The 14,970-nt window shown below is 45.5% G+C and overlaps 1 protein-coding gene across 9 annotated transcripts in view; it reads left to right on the forward strand.

Annotated features, from left to right (window-relative positions):
* Nucleotides 1–14,970, forward strand: part of Mettl8 (methyltransferase 8, tRNA N3-cytidine) — a 94,138-nt gene that overhangs the window by 29,093 nt on the left and 50,075 nt on the right. Inside the window, exon 1 of one of the 9 annotated variants that reach the window (XM_060390479.1) lies at nt 1,974–2,095. The exons of the other annotated variants lie outside the window; for them this stretch is intronic. The gene's annotated coding sequence lies outside the window, so the exon portion shown is untranslated. Of the gene's footprint in view, nt 1–1,973; nt 2,096–14,970 lie in introns of those variants that run through there. 9 annotated transcript variants of the gene reach the window in all.

A 14,970-nucleotide genomic window follows, 5' to 3' on the forward strand; every position in this document is an offset into this window, starting at 1 on the left:
GAACTTGCCCAGGTTGAGACTCTGGAATGGAGGAATAGCCTGCTGGAGCAGCTCCGGAAATTGGATTTCAAAGCAACTCCGTCATTATCAGGGGAAATAGCGATTTCTCCATATGACTTATTCACAGGGACACTTATTTTGATCACAGATACGATTTAGTGAGGCAGCACCGCCTCCCGCACACCCATCGCGTTTCCAGGCAGCGGGGAGATGCCAACAGGTTTTATGTTTTTTTGTTGTTATTGTTGTTTTAAAAGAATCATCATTTAATCGGATTGTTTTTGTGTTAAATAAGATTCAAGTTGCCCCAGGCAGTATGGATTGGCAGGGTTTCAGCTATCTGGGAAAATGAAATTTGCCAGCTTTCTATGGCCATTTGAAATAAACAAACACATTTCTTTTCATCCACATTGTGGATCTAAAAAGCATGTGTGAACTAGCCTGGTATCTTAATTACCACTTAAAACGTTCCTATGGAGAATGTGCTCCTCGGAGTGGGGGTGTAGCTGTGTTGGCGTACAACTGCTCGCCTAGTGTGCACAAGGCTCTGGGTTCGATCCCCAGCACCACTCGAAAGTTGGAATGGTGGCTCAGTCTGTAAGCCCACTCAGGAAGTGGAAGCAGGAAAATAAAGCAGGGTCATCCTGGGCTACATGGAATTTTAGGCCAGCCTCAGGTGGGAAACCCTGACTCAGGGAGGAAAGAGAGAACGTTGCTTGTGGCTTCCCTGTCTTAGAAATGATTTTTAGAAATAAACCCATTCATAGGCTGGCGATTACTAAGACTTGTATATGAGATGAAATGGAAATAATCTCACTATCTGTCAGGACATTTTTATTCATGGACTTCTCTACACTGTTTTGTTTGCAGCACTAGAGTTTAAGCCAAGGACCCCGATGTGCTGGGCAAATATTCCACCAGCTGAGGTTTAGGGCCCGCCCTAAGCTATGCTCAGATGGACTGGTTGTTGTTGTAGTTTTTATGGTTTCTTGGGCTAAGATTTTTTCCGTATCAAGCAATAAATGCCTGTGTTCTTCTTCGTCTTTGTTCATGGGCTCTGTTCACATCCCAAATGTGACCTTTCAGGGTGAAACATAGCGATTGTAAAGCTTGGCCCGGAAGGTATCTGGGAGGGTGTGGCCTTCTCACTCAGATGCTGGCCCGGCCAGTGTGTTACAAGTGTTCTGGGAGATCATAGCGTGTTCGTGCGTATAGCTGCATTCCCAGCTCGGAGCCTCCATTCAGAGGGCTCCCGGGGGGTGAATGCCAAGTCCTGTTACTCAATTCTGCGCCCCGCCCCCCCCCCCCAGCTTCAGAGGTCTGTAATAGGCCGTTAGTTCTCCAGGCGCCTTAACTATTTTCTCATCTACACTGGACCCACCTGATCTTCACCCGGTGCTATCCCTTAGGGGAAATGGAACGCATAGCAGCTGCCTCCTCTTTCTGTTTCTGCCTGCACTGTTGCAGCAAGAGACTTGGTATCACTGTCAGTTTGACTTGTCCCAACTGAGCCCTTCAACACCTGATTACTCACAGTGGTTGGTAGGGATTAATTATTCATTAATTTTATTGTTTCTTTCTCCTCTTCAAGCTTTAAGAAGTGCGCTTTAGAAATGTTCTGGAGGAGCAGTGAGGTGGTTCCAAGAAAAAGGCTCTTGACAAGCCTGATGCTCTCGGTTCATTTCCTGGAACCCACATGGGCGGAGAGAACCAGCTTTCCCAGGTTTTTCCCCTCAGTGTTCTATGTGCACCTGGTACACACACACGCGCGCACACACACACACTGACAATCTTTTAAAAGAATGAACTTCATTTTACACATGAACCTGTAGGTTAAAGCAAAGTAAATAGCTCTTCCAAAAACTAGGAGTAACAGGCAGCCAAACAGGGCTGATCCTGTTATCAGCTCAGTGAGTTTTTGTTTCTGTTTTTGTTTTTTTTTTTTTCTAGCCCAAATTGTTAATAGCTTGATCTTTGGCCTCCGTAGAAAGCTGAAACTAATTAGAGCTCTTTAAATGAAGAAACTTCCTGGTGGAGAGCTTGTTCCTGTTGCCATAGAACCTTGTGGACATTTTTAAGGAGAGCCAAACTGAAGGTAACACTGGCTGGCATCAGATGCCTACCCTGAACCCAGCACTATGCTCATGCCCTGTGCACTCTCCCTATGCCTCCTGAAAGCCCCCTGTGTTCTGAAGGCATCATATTGGCCACAGTTTATTGCAGAAATTAAAATGATCAAAGTGTGCTGGAAGTTGTCAGGCAAAGACAACAGTGACAGACCGGGTTGCCTCTCAATCCGAGAACCCGTCACCACACCCAAACCACTTCCCAAGAGCCCCCTGTGCTCCTGCCCAGCTAGGGGTATTTCTGCAGCTAAGGAGAAGTAAGAGCAGCCTCTCCTGAAACAGAATCTCCCAACACCGTGCTTCTCAATGTTGAGAAATAAGGGACTGTGTGAAGGAAAAGCATTCACAGACTCCTGGGTTGATGTAAAATGTGTTTACTGTATTGTCTGTGAACACAAATCAAGGTATGTGCTCTTTGTGCATAGAGTGCCTATTCAGCTATAAAATCAGAATAAGTACAAACACTACAACAAAACCAATAAAACTCAAACTAACAGTATTATAGTCTGACTGCTGTTTTTCTAGGGAAGCTAAATTGCAGCTCTCATTATAAGGAAGGCAATGGCCATCATCACGCAGGTTCTTTTGACTTGGGCCCATCTGTGCTGTTGTGTGCTGTGTGTCTGCTCAATTCCCTCACCGCCTTTCTCTATTCAGAATCTGCAGAATCTTTGTACAGTGTGCTGTATACTCAGATGCATCATTTACATATTACATCTGTGCCGCTCGCTGCCAACAAGATCATAAATGCAAACACCGGCGCTGCAACCAGGCAGCAGTTACACGTGTGCTCCTGTTGATTCCGCGTTCAGATTATCATCATCATAAAAACCCGGTGACATCGTGGAACCCTTGTTTGACAAAGCCTTCTCGAGATGGTGTGCCCATGGGGGAGCCGGCCGCCTTTCAGAAGACCAAAGGAAGGTGGTGAATGGGAGCCGCGCTTTGAAAGCTTCTCTCGGTGCCCAGGAGTTTGCTTTTCAGAGATGTTTATGTGGTCCTACTCGTGTTTTAGGAAGCTCTCACTCAAAACAGCACGCTCCTCGCATCGTTACAGCGTTGCTGTTTCTCTCATGGGAGACCCAGGGTAGCCAGTTCACAAGGCTTAATTACTAAACAGTGTCTCCTCTCTGTTCCCACCCCTTGTTTGTATTAAACCTGGCTCCCACCACATCAGCCACCTAATGCTTCGTGGGCCTCCTGCATCCATCTGTTTGCTTATTGCTTGCTTACTTATTTTCAGTGCTGGGAAATGAACCTGACCTTGTACATGCGGGTAAATGCCCCACCGCTGAGCTACAGCTCCAGCCTTCAGAGGTTCAGGACCCCAGACCAGCCTGAGCTTCAGAATGAGACCTTGTATCAAGTGGGAAAAAGAAACAATGGCTAGGGCTGGAGAGACGGTCCGCACTTAAGAGAACTGGCTGCTCTAACAGAGGTCCTGAGTTCAATTCCCAGCAACCACATGGTGACTCATGACCATGTATAATGAGATCTGGTGCCCTCTTCTGGCCTGTGGGTGTACATACATGCACGCACGCGCACACACATATGTATGTATGTATGTATGTATGTATGTAAATCTTTAAAAAAAAAGAATGGCTAAATTTAGTGACAGATAACAGAAAGGTCAGACTAATTTAAATAATTATGGGGATTTGTAATTATGGGGATTTGTTGGCTCAAGAAGTGTGGGAAGACAGAGGTGGGACTGGTTCCAGTGAAAATCCAGTTATACAACCATGGGACCTAGCTTCTCATCTCCTTTGTGTGTATGTGTTTTAAACTCAAAATTGCCTTCAGCTTGAATTTATATCATGATGTGCTAAGGCCAAGCCCACTGATAGAGAACATAAGTGGTCTCTTGCTGTTCTAGTTCCCAATAGAGCCCTGACTCCTCTGAAACCCCATGAGAACATTCTTTTTTTTTTCTTTTTAAGACTTATTTACTTATTCATGTATTTTATGTATATGAGTGCTCTGTCTTCATGTACAGCAGAAAAAGGAATTAGACCCTATTACAGATGGTTGTGAGCCACCATGTGATTGCTGGGAATTGAATTCAGGACCTCTAGGAAGAGCAGTCAAGTGCTCTTAACCACTGAGCCATCTCTCCAACCCCACCCCATTCTTTTATTATTCGTCTCCCATGTATTACATCCTAACCGAAGTTTCCCTTCCTCTTTTCAGTCTCTTCCTTCCCACCTCCCCTCTCCCCCAGATCCCTTCCTCTTCCATTTCCCTTCAGAAGGGAGCAGGCTTCCCAGGGACATAACCAAACATGGCATAAGTTACAGTCGGATGAGGTACCCCCCCAGTAGAAAGGCTTGACAAGACAACCCAGAAAGAGGGGAAGGGTCTCAAAAGCAGGCTAAAGGAGTCGGAGTCAGCCCCCACTCCCTCTGTCAGGAGTCCCACAAGAACACCCAGCTACAGATCTATATACGCAGAGGACCTGGGTGAGACCCATGCAGGCTCCCTGATTGTCACTTCAGTCTGTGTGAGCCCCTGTGTGCCCTGGTTAGTTGAGCCGTTTTCTTGTGGTGTCCTTGACTGCTCTGGCTCCTACACTTCTTCCCCTCTTCAGGATTCCTGAGTGCTGCCTAAGGTTTGCCTGTGTGTCTCTGCATCTGCTCCTATCAGTTGCTGGAGCCTGTCTGATGCTAGGTGCCAGTCTACAAGTGTAGCAGAGATCATTAGGAATCATTCCATTGACTCACTCACTTTCTTCTCTCTCTCTTTATTATTGTTTGGTTTGGTTTCTTGTTTGTGTTTTATTTTGTTTTGTTTTGTAATTTTTGGTTTTTTGCCAGTCATGTTTGGTTCTATCCTCAGTCTCTGGGCTGTCCAGCCTCTGGTTCCTCACCCTCCCACAAGTTCTGTGCCTCCTTTATCCCGTCACATCTGGCAAATAGTAGGTGTGCAAACAGATGTGCAAGATACACATCTGGCAAATTGTAGGTCAGAGGTTTTGTGGCTGAGTTGGTGTTCCAGCCTCTCCTCTGGAAGCCTTGCCTGGTTATAGACGATGCCTGCTTCAGGCTCTGTGTCCCCCATCCTAGGAGTCTTTGAAGATTCCAAGTAGTTTCCACTGCATTTGGTTCTACCTCAACCCTGAAATGCCCCCAATTCCAGTTGTCTCTCCTAGTACTCTCTCCCTCCATCCCTTCCACCAGACCCCTCCTGTTCTAATCCCCACCCTCCCCAGCCAACTGGAGAAATCTCTTCTATTTTCCTCCCCAGGGAGATCCACGGGCTCTTCCCTTGAGCCCTCCTTGTTACTCAGCCTCTCTGGGCCTCTAGACTGTAGTAAGATTATCCTTTAGTTTGCAGCTAATAGCCACTTATAAGTGAGTACATTCCATGTTTGTCTTTGTGGGTCTGGGTTACCTCACTAGGGATGATTTTTTTTTTCTAGTTCCATTGATTTGCCTACAGATTTCATGAACTTGTTTTTATTGGCAATTAAAAAAACAGCTGAGTAATATTCTGTTGTGCAAATGTACATATTCTTTACCTATTCTTCAGTTGAGGGACATCTGGGTTATTTCCAGTTTCTGGCTATTACAGATAGCTGCTGTGAACACAGTTGAGCAAGTGTCTGTGCTTTGGGTTTATGCCCAGGAATGGTATAGCTTGATCCTGAGGTAGATTGATTTCCAGTTTCCTGAGAAACCACCATATTGATTTCCAAAGTGGCTATGGAAGTTTGCACTCCACCTGCAGTGGAGGAGTGTTTCCCTTGTCTTAGGCACATTCTTTATTGATCGTTAAATTCTGCTTACAAGATTCCAGGACTTCTCTAGCTGGAAGTTCTCACATTCTTACTTCAAACCAGGTCCAAAGGCCTATGAACCATGTGGTCACATTCATCATGGCGACTATCCCACAGCTTGGGGACCAGATCTCTCTATTAGGTCCCTTGTCTTGTTGCTATGCAAAATACCTGACTCAGGCAACTCAAGGAACAGTTTACTCAGACACGTGGCTTGAGGGGTACAGCCTGTCATTGTGGGGAAAGCATGCTGATGGAACTTGAGTTCATGGATGGCGTTGCATTGGCAGTCTAGAGGCAGAGCAACATCAAGGCCACTGTTCCGTTCCTCAGGCTGTCCTGCTCCTTAACCCTTTATTCACTCTAGACACCCAGTCGATGAGATGGTGCCTGTCACATCCAGGGTGGGGCTTCCCTCCTCAGGTGAGCTTCTTTGGAGACACCCTCGAAGAAGACATGGCTAGAGGTGTGTCTCAGGTGCAGTTAACAGTGAAGACAAATGGTTAGAGCATATGCATGTGACATCTACAGATGTTTCATTGGGATCTAGATCTGTTTATATTAAACTAAACATGACTTCATGGTGATGACCTCAGTTCTGATCGGAGACCGTTTGAACTAGGGTCCCTTTTCCCCTTGTCTGTGACCTCCCCCTCCTGCATTAGACTCCTGACTTCTGCCATGAACTGTCTGTTCCTGGGCTGCTGAATTCCGCTCAACTCTTGGCACTGAGGGCTGTTGCGCTCTCAGCCAGCACACTGAGAGCTACATTGCTTCTGTCTTTAGTCCTGCTCATTCTACTCATCCTGCATTACTCAAAGAGCACCCTTTTCCAGATTACTTTTTATTCTCCAAATATTCCATATGCTTCCATACCCCCATGTCTTCCTTTTTAAAAAAAGTTTGTCAGTTTTTAAAATTGCGTTACTTTCTGGCATACTTTCTCAACGTTCTTTTCAGGCATTCAGTTAACGCTGTTTATGTTATATTTGTATTTATTTGGAGGGGGCATACACATGCCAGGACCCTACGCATGGAGGTCAGAGAACAGCTTACCGTAGTTAGTGCCCTCTGTCCACCGTGTAAGGCCCAGGAACCGAACACAGGTCCTCAGACTTGGTAGTAGGTGCTTTTACCTACTGACCTAATTCACCAGCCGTCTTTTTTCCCCCTTCCTTCCTTCCTTCCTTCCTTCCTTCCTTCCTTCCTTCCTTCCTTCCTTCCTTTTCTTCCTTCCTTTTCCTTCCTTTTTTCCTGCCTTCCCGCCTTCCTGCCTTCCTTCCTGCCTTCCTTCCTTCCTTCCCTTCTTCCTGCCTTCCTGCCTTCCTGCCTGCCTGCCTTCCTTCCTTCATGCCTTCCTGCCTTTACATACTACTTCTTACCTGAAATGCTCTGGCTTTTACCTTTATCTCTCTGGCTACCTTACTTTTTTATTTTCTATTTTCGTGTGTATGTGTATGATGTACATGTGTGGATGTACATTTGCATGTGTGTGAGCACGTGTGTGGGTACACGTGCATGTAGAGGCACGAAGTTGATGTCAGGAATCACCCCCAGTTAGGTTTCCCCTTTAATGAGGAAGAGTCACCAGTCAAACCCAGAGCTCATCAACATGGTTAGGCTCAGCGCCAGCATTCCCTGGGAGTTAGGAAGACTAGAACGCCAACAGAATGTGGACAGTCAAGACTGCTCATGCTATTTCAGAGGGGCCGGGCCTCGCCTAGGAAGTAGAATTGTAAGAGACCCCTCCTGTTCTCTGTTAGTGCTGGAGCAGAGCGCGTCGTATAAATTCAAGCTGAAGGCAATTATGAGTAAGGAAAACAAATTGGCTAATCCATCTCCACCTTCTGAGGCTGGAACTGTGGAGAGCTGCCACATCCACTCAGGACGTAAGTGGGTCCTGGGCATCTGAATGCCTGTCCTCCTACTCCCATGGCAAGTACTTTAACCGCCGAGCCATCTCTCAGCCCCTACTCATTCTTTTCTGCTCAGCATAAATATCCCCAGTGTCAGGCAGTAGCCCAGCACACCCACTCTTCTGTGCTCTGATGCCGTGTTTCACTGACTCCTATTACATTTTGTCTTTACTAAAGACTGTCTGTAATTCTATAGTGTTTTGTTTTCATAGGGTTTTACTATATATCTTAGGAATTTGTTGAGCTGCTCAGGCTGGCCTCAGTCCTCCTGCCTCAGTCTCCTAAGTGCTAGGAATATGAATGTGAGCATAACGCGCAATTATAGTTTTGGTTTGGTTTGGTTTTGGTTTTTCAAGACAGGGTTTCTCTGTGTAGCCTTGGCTGTGTTGGACTTGCTTTGTAGACCAGGCTGGCCTCGAACTCACAACAATCTGCCTGCCTCCCTCTCCCCCACCCCGTGCGTTAGGTTTAAAGGCATGCGCCACCACACCCAGCCACAATTATAGTTACCTAAAATAGAATGTACACAGTGCTATAGCCTCTGCCTGTGTAAATCTCATCTTATTTTAAATTGGTAGAAATACATTCATTTGGACACATTTATTTGTTGAGGATGTTCAAGTTTTTAGATGTAATACGCATTTATGGCTTGAAATTTTTATAATATTCTGTTCTCAGCTAGGACAGTCTTACTGATAAGGGCAGTTCCAACATGACCACGTAAATCCTGCGTTTGTGTCTCCTGCTGGCTAGTATGCCTAAAGACAGAGACCTCTATAGGGGATGGGAAAAAGCAGGGTGGAATGGCAGGATTGTATCCACGTGAGCGTTGATAGCACCAATGGCTATGAAGGCTGCTAATAGATGGGCACGCATATGCCTTCGGACTGTTTTCCCAGCCCGGGAAGCCAGCCAATACCTCCAGTTGTTACTGTAGCATGGCCACAGGAAGTACCGATTGGATGAGTTTAAGCCAGTTTTATTCTGGTCCAGTATAATGTATATGATGACACTCCAGAGTGATTAAAATAGTAACCCCTTCAGATATTTCGGATTGGTGGGATGTCTTGAGATCCCTAACTTAGGTATCATGTTTCTAAGTCATGGTATCCTCCCTTTGTGTGGGAAAAAGCACGCAGAAGCCACCTCTCAGAAAGGCCCTGGAGAGCACTCACCATGAGATTCCCATTGTGAAGCTGCAGGGTGACCAACGTCATAGCATGATCAAAGTGCTCTGCAAGCACTCACTGTAATTACTGTTGTTGTTCTGTTCTTGCTAATAACCTTATTTATACCCCAAAATTATAATCATGCAAAGAAAGATTAAAACAAGATGTTCCAGTCTCGGAGCTGTTTGCCTTGCAGATGGCCACCCTCGGAGTTCTCTGAAACTGTCAGGGTTAATTGAAGCTTCAGCTTTCGCCCCAGTGTAGTCGATACTCAAGTGTTTCTTACCTGTCGGCTTTTACTCTCCAAAACAGTGTAACAATAGCGCTTCAATTCCCTCTCATTAATGTTAGCCTCTCAGGTACCGTTTACTGCCGCTCTATCTAGATGATGTTCGAGCCTCCGAATGAAACCTTTGTACCAGCTCCCCAGCTGAGAAGAAAAGCTAAACAGTTACAGAGGTAATTTGTTTATTTAAAAGAGGCTTAGAACCCAGGCACCGCTTAACTTCTAAGTGGTGGGCAGACTTTCAGCATGTGGTTAGCGCTTTTCTCTCCCCTGGGTTTTAGGGAGCTGAGACAACTGGGAATCATTCTTCGGGCATTTTACAAATAGGTTTTGCCTGGATCCAGAACAGTGCCCCCAGGGTAATTCTTAAGAGTTTCTCCACAAACAAAGTTTCTTGCTGTTTCCTCGGCGTTCCTCTCAGCTCAGGCGTCTCCTCCTGTAAGCTTAGGATCAAGTTTGAAAGAGTAGGGCAGTTAGGAAGTCTTCCTTCCCACTCCCCAGGGCTGCCTGTCCAGTGGAAGAACCTGTAGTAAAATGTTTCTTTGGATGGTGCAAGAGCCCTTTGCCCTCTCTTGAGGTTTGAACATTGCAGAGAAAATGCACTTTCCTGGTTTAGGGGCTGGGGACTCCCAGCTGCATTTGTTGTAGGCTGTTTGATGAGGGCCCAAGAGAAGCTACAGAATTAAGAGAGGAGGAGGGAGAGAACTAACTCTGAGCTTTTTTTTTTTTTTTCTTTCAACTGATTTAAGTTGTAAAAAAATTAGCCACTGGGTAAAAGCCCAAGAGTCAATACTGAGATACATTTGGTATATGTAGCATTGGAAAGTAGGAGGCAAAAAAGTCTCTCTGCCTGTCTCTCTCTCATATACAAGTGTGTTTTACAAACTATATATCTATTTATTTAAACAAACAAACAAAGTTGTTCCAACAAAAATGGGCTGGACAGGGGCCGTGAGGGAGTAAGGGTAAAATGTGGTCTGTATAGTTAAATTGCTCCGATTGGAAGCAAGATTTCATCAGTGCTTATTGGGTGATAAGTGATTGTATATAATTTGCTACTCCAGTTCAGAGCATGAGTTTCCTTTGTCCCTGATTGATTTTTTTCTCCCTAAAACAATACCCTTTGATGAAAACAGAGCTTATAATTAATTGTGATTAAAAATATTTGGAGCTTGGCCTGATGGTACAGGAGGCTCATGAAAGATTTAGAGTTCAAGAATTGCCTGAACTACAGACTGACTTTAAGTCTAGCCTGAGTAACTAGTGAGGCCTCTCTGAAAGATTTCTTTAAGGGTTGTGGGGACCAGGGAAGAGGCTAAAATGCAGTGGAAGAACACTTGCCTAAAATGTGTGAGGCCCTTTGTTCAGTGTCTAACACCACACCAAAAGAAATTTGGTGGGGAACTGTATCTGCCCTGAACACTATTTACTTGTCAGACCGTTTCCTTGTCATCATTCCTTCAGTTGTATAGTGTATTAACTGTATATACAGCGTTTACATCGAATTCAATATGATAAGCAATCTGGGAAAAATGTAAATAGAGGAAGGACTTAGGCCCGCCTCCCCCTGTGCCTGGTGTCCGCAGAGCTACGAAAATAAAGTAGGCTAGCAAGATGCCCCTGTCACTAAAGGGCTGCCAGGTAAGCACCCACGTCACAAAAGCCTGAGCATGGCGGCTGGTTCTTGTAATCCCACTGCACAGAGGTGGTGACAGGAAGATCTCTGAGACTCACTGGCCGGCAGAGACCTTGCCTCAAAAAAAATGAAATAAAATAAAAGTCCGGGGAGGGAGATGGCCAGGTGGGTCAGAGCACTTGAGCTTGAATCCGCAAGCACCCACATGAGAAGGCAGGCACGGCCATGTGTGCCTGTAGTCCCAGTGTGAGAAGTGGAGACAGGATCCCAGAAGTCCCCTGGCAGGCCAGCCAACCCGGAGGACTAAGCTTCCAGTTCAGGAAGAGGCCCCGCCTCAGGAGTGTGATAGAAGACACCCAGTGTTCTGCTCGGTCTTTAGTATGAGTGTGCACGGGCACAGACAATCTGCTCTCTCTCTCACACACATACTTGTGTGCACATACACACACAAAATAAAAAGTAAACTGAACTGAAATTTAATGGGTGGGTGTGCGTAGGTTTCACACAAAAATTCCTGTTTTGTGTGAAAGACTTGAACATTCATAGATTCTGATCCTGAGTCTAAGTAACCCTCATGGGCATCAAGGAACAGCACCTTGAACATAGAACACACTTAGCTGTGAAAGATGAATTGGAATTGGTGCTTTCCTATAACCCAAATTATTCATTTTAGTTAAAAAAAAAAAAAAGACATAAACCTATTGTTCTAGAAGCATAAAGTTTGCAATTATTGTAGAAGTGCTTTTCTTTTTGGTTGGGTTCAATCCCCAGTAACACACACACACACACACACACACACACACCACACACACACCACACACACACACACACACACACACGAGGCAAGAGAAGCATTCTTATGTGTTATGTACATCTCACCTACCCCAGCAGAGTCTGTTGTAGTTGGCGTGGGTCTGCAGTTGTGGGGATTACTGAAAAGGGGGACAGAGTTCATTAGAAGGCAAGGCACTTGGCAAACGGTGTCAGAGCAAGCTGCTGTATCCCACAAGCTGTCCTGACCAGGACCGCTGGTTCGGGAGCAGAGTTTAATGTGGTAGTGGTGGTGGTGCTTGGCCCACTGGTCAGTGGGTATCAAAACCATCTTGCCCTCGGCTTATACTCTGTTGGACACAAGCCATTTCATACATGGTTCCCCGCCCCCCCCCAAAATCCTAAAGTGGGCAGACACTTAGAGCCTTGGTGCTCTATTGCTGTGAAGAGACGCCTCGACCACAGCAGCTCTTGTAAAGGAAAATACTTAATTGGGGCTGGCTTACAGTTCCGAGGTTTGGTCCATTGTCATCACGGCAGGAAGCACGGCAGCATGCAGGCAGACACGGTGCTGGAGAAGTTACTGAACATTCTAATCCGGATCTACAGGCAGCAGGAAGAAAGAGGCTTGGCATAGGGCCACCTCCAGTGACAAACTTTCTTCAACAAGGCCACACCTCTTCATCCTTTCAAATAGTGCCACTCCATGGTCACCAAGCATTCAAATCTGTGACCCCTGGGGGCCATTCTCATTCAAACCACCACGGCTTCCTGCACTTACAACTGGCAGGAAGCCTGTTGGCTAATCCTAGGGCCCCTCTGTGACCTTGGTAGAATAACCATTGCTCTTGGCAGTGGCACCATGGACCTGATGCTTGTGTGAGCATTCTCCTCTCTCCTGGGCTTCTGTTCTGTAATGACTGCCAGCTGGCTGTGAAGTCCTGGCTTTGAGCCCTAAAGGGCCCTAAGATGGTTCTCATTCACAGGTAGTTCAGTTTGGCCCTTACAGGGTTCCAGAGGAAGGACCACTGCAGGGTGCCGAGCTGACAGTGGACAGAGGAAGGAAGAGAAACGCCACTTGGTGGCATAGGCTTGATACAGGACATTTGTTGGAGCTAAGTGAGGGGCTGCAACCGTGCTTCTAGCTGCAAAATTAAACAATACTCAAAACAGGTAACTAACGAGGCTGTGAAGAGATTCTTGTTGCTGCCTTTCTCTGCTCTGAACTGGACTGAGCACCACAAACTAAATACAGTCACGTAATGATGGGAATCCGTTCTGAGAAACATGTCAGTAGATGATTTGTTATTCTGTGCACATGCTAGAGTGCCCCACAGCCGTGTATGGTAGAGCCCTTTATTCCTAGGCTGTATGTTGTAGCCCGTACACGTAGGTAGTTAACCCATGAACAGCGTCCCTGTGCTGCTGCCACAGGCTACAGTCTTGTCCAGCTACCTGTACGAGAGGTGAGGCAAAATACTAGGGATGGAAATTGTTATAATCCTTTTTCCCCTGCTGTAATCTTAGGGAAACTGCACTATGCAATTTGTCTTTAACCAGCACTGCTACGCAGCCCATGATAAAATCAGCCTCAGCAATTAAAGTCTAATAAGAAATGCTCAAGAAACCCTTGCCTAGGCTTTCCCTCTTCCATATCTTGAGATTTTATTCCTAGCAAATTCTTTATAACCTGAAAACCTAATGGGAAGCACCATCAGTGGGAAATTGCACTGTAAGGATGTGGCCACGTTCAGTCCTTTTTTCATGTGAACTCATAATTCTCCCAGCCATGCTGGCCTCAAAAGAGGAGCTGAGAAGTGTGCTCCTCTGCTGTAGGGTTGGGTACTGTTGGGACTGGTTTTTTCCTTAGGTGTTTGCTGTTCGCTAGGGAGGCTTTCTGGGCCTACACCCTCTTGGTGGGAAAGCTGCTTGTCTGTTTTTGTGGGGAAATATACCTAAAAGAAAATTTACCACTTTCGTCCTGCTTAAGTGTGTGGCTTACTGGCATTTAGCATTCAGCATTCATGTTGTGCAGGTATTACAGCATCCATCTCTAGACGTCCCCTCTTCCCCAGCGGAAACTGTGCCTGGTTTTTTGGTCTAGCTTGTTTTGTTTTTGCTTCATGTATGTGTCTGTCTGTTATGGGGTGGGTTTTGTTTTGTTTGCTTTTGAGACAGTCTCACTGTGTGGTCCAGGCTGACCTTAAACCTTTGGCACTCTTACATCAGCTTCCTGAGTGCTAGAGTCATAGGCATGTGCCACCGTACCTGGCTAGCTTCCTTTTAAAATTGTGTATCTTGAAGGTACGCAGTAAGACTTTTTCTTACCGCTGCATGTATGTAGTGAAATCTTACTTAGTTACCCTTGTGTGAGTGTGTGTATGTGCATATGAACATGCACTTTTCAAAATTTTAGGTTAGCATTTAGCATTTTAGGTTAGTATTTAGCATTTTAGGTTATTTAGGTTATTTTAGGTTATTTAGCATTTTAGGTTAGTATTGAATTTCCTTATGTCATTTTCATACATGTAAAGAACACATAGAGTAGCTCATCCTACATACAACTTGCTGTGGTCTCCCTGACATCACTTCATTTTCCATTTTCTGTTGTGGGTCTGCTATACATCTTAACTCCTCCTTCCCCGCTCTAGCAAGCACCACTCTGCCCTCTGTCCCTTCGGGTCTGACTACTCTAGGAACCTTCTCTAAGAGGAACAATACAGTGTGTTCTCTTGTGATTGTCCTGTTTCACTTCTTAAACACCTTTAAGATCCATCCAGATTGTAGCCTGTGTCAAAATAGACTGTTGGGTGTTTCTTATTCCTTCAGAGAACACATCAGGCTACTTCCTTGTCTGTCTACAGTGCCAGTGTGAATCTGAGCGTACAAACAACTTTTCAGATCCCTCTCTGCTTTCACTCCTTCTGGATATACACCCCAAAATGGAATTGCTGGCGCTGGCTCTAATTTGTGGGAAGTTCACTAAACTGTTTCCATAGCAGCTGCATCATTTTACATCCCATCAGCAGCGTGTAAGGCTTCCAGTTTCTTCATATCCTTGCCAGCGCTTGCATTTTCTGATTTATTCTTTACATGTATGCGCGCGCGCGCACACACACACACACACACACACACATATATATACATACATACACTAAGTATATGTTAGTCGTCATGATCTTGTTTTTATTTAAATTATAGATTCATCAAATAAGTTTAGGTCTGCTTAGGTTTTTTTTTTTTAACTTGTGATGTTTTATGATAATTATTATAGGGCTGGAGAGATGGCTC

The sequence above is a fragment of the Meriones unguiculatus genome, chromosome 8 (genome assembly GCF_030254825.1).
Source record: "Meriones unguiculatus strain TT.TT164.6M chromosome 8, Bangor_MerUng_6.1, whole genome shotgun sequence".
NCBI classification, from domain to species: Eukaryota; Metazoa; Chordata; class Mammalia; order Rodentia; family Muridae; genus Meriones; species Meriones unguiculatus.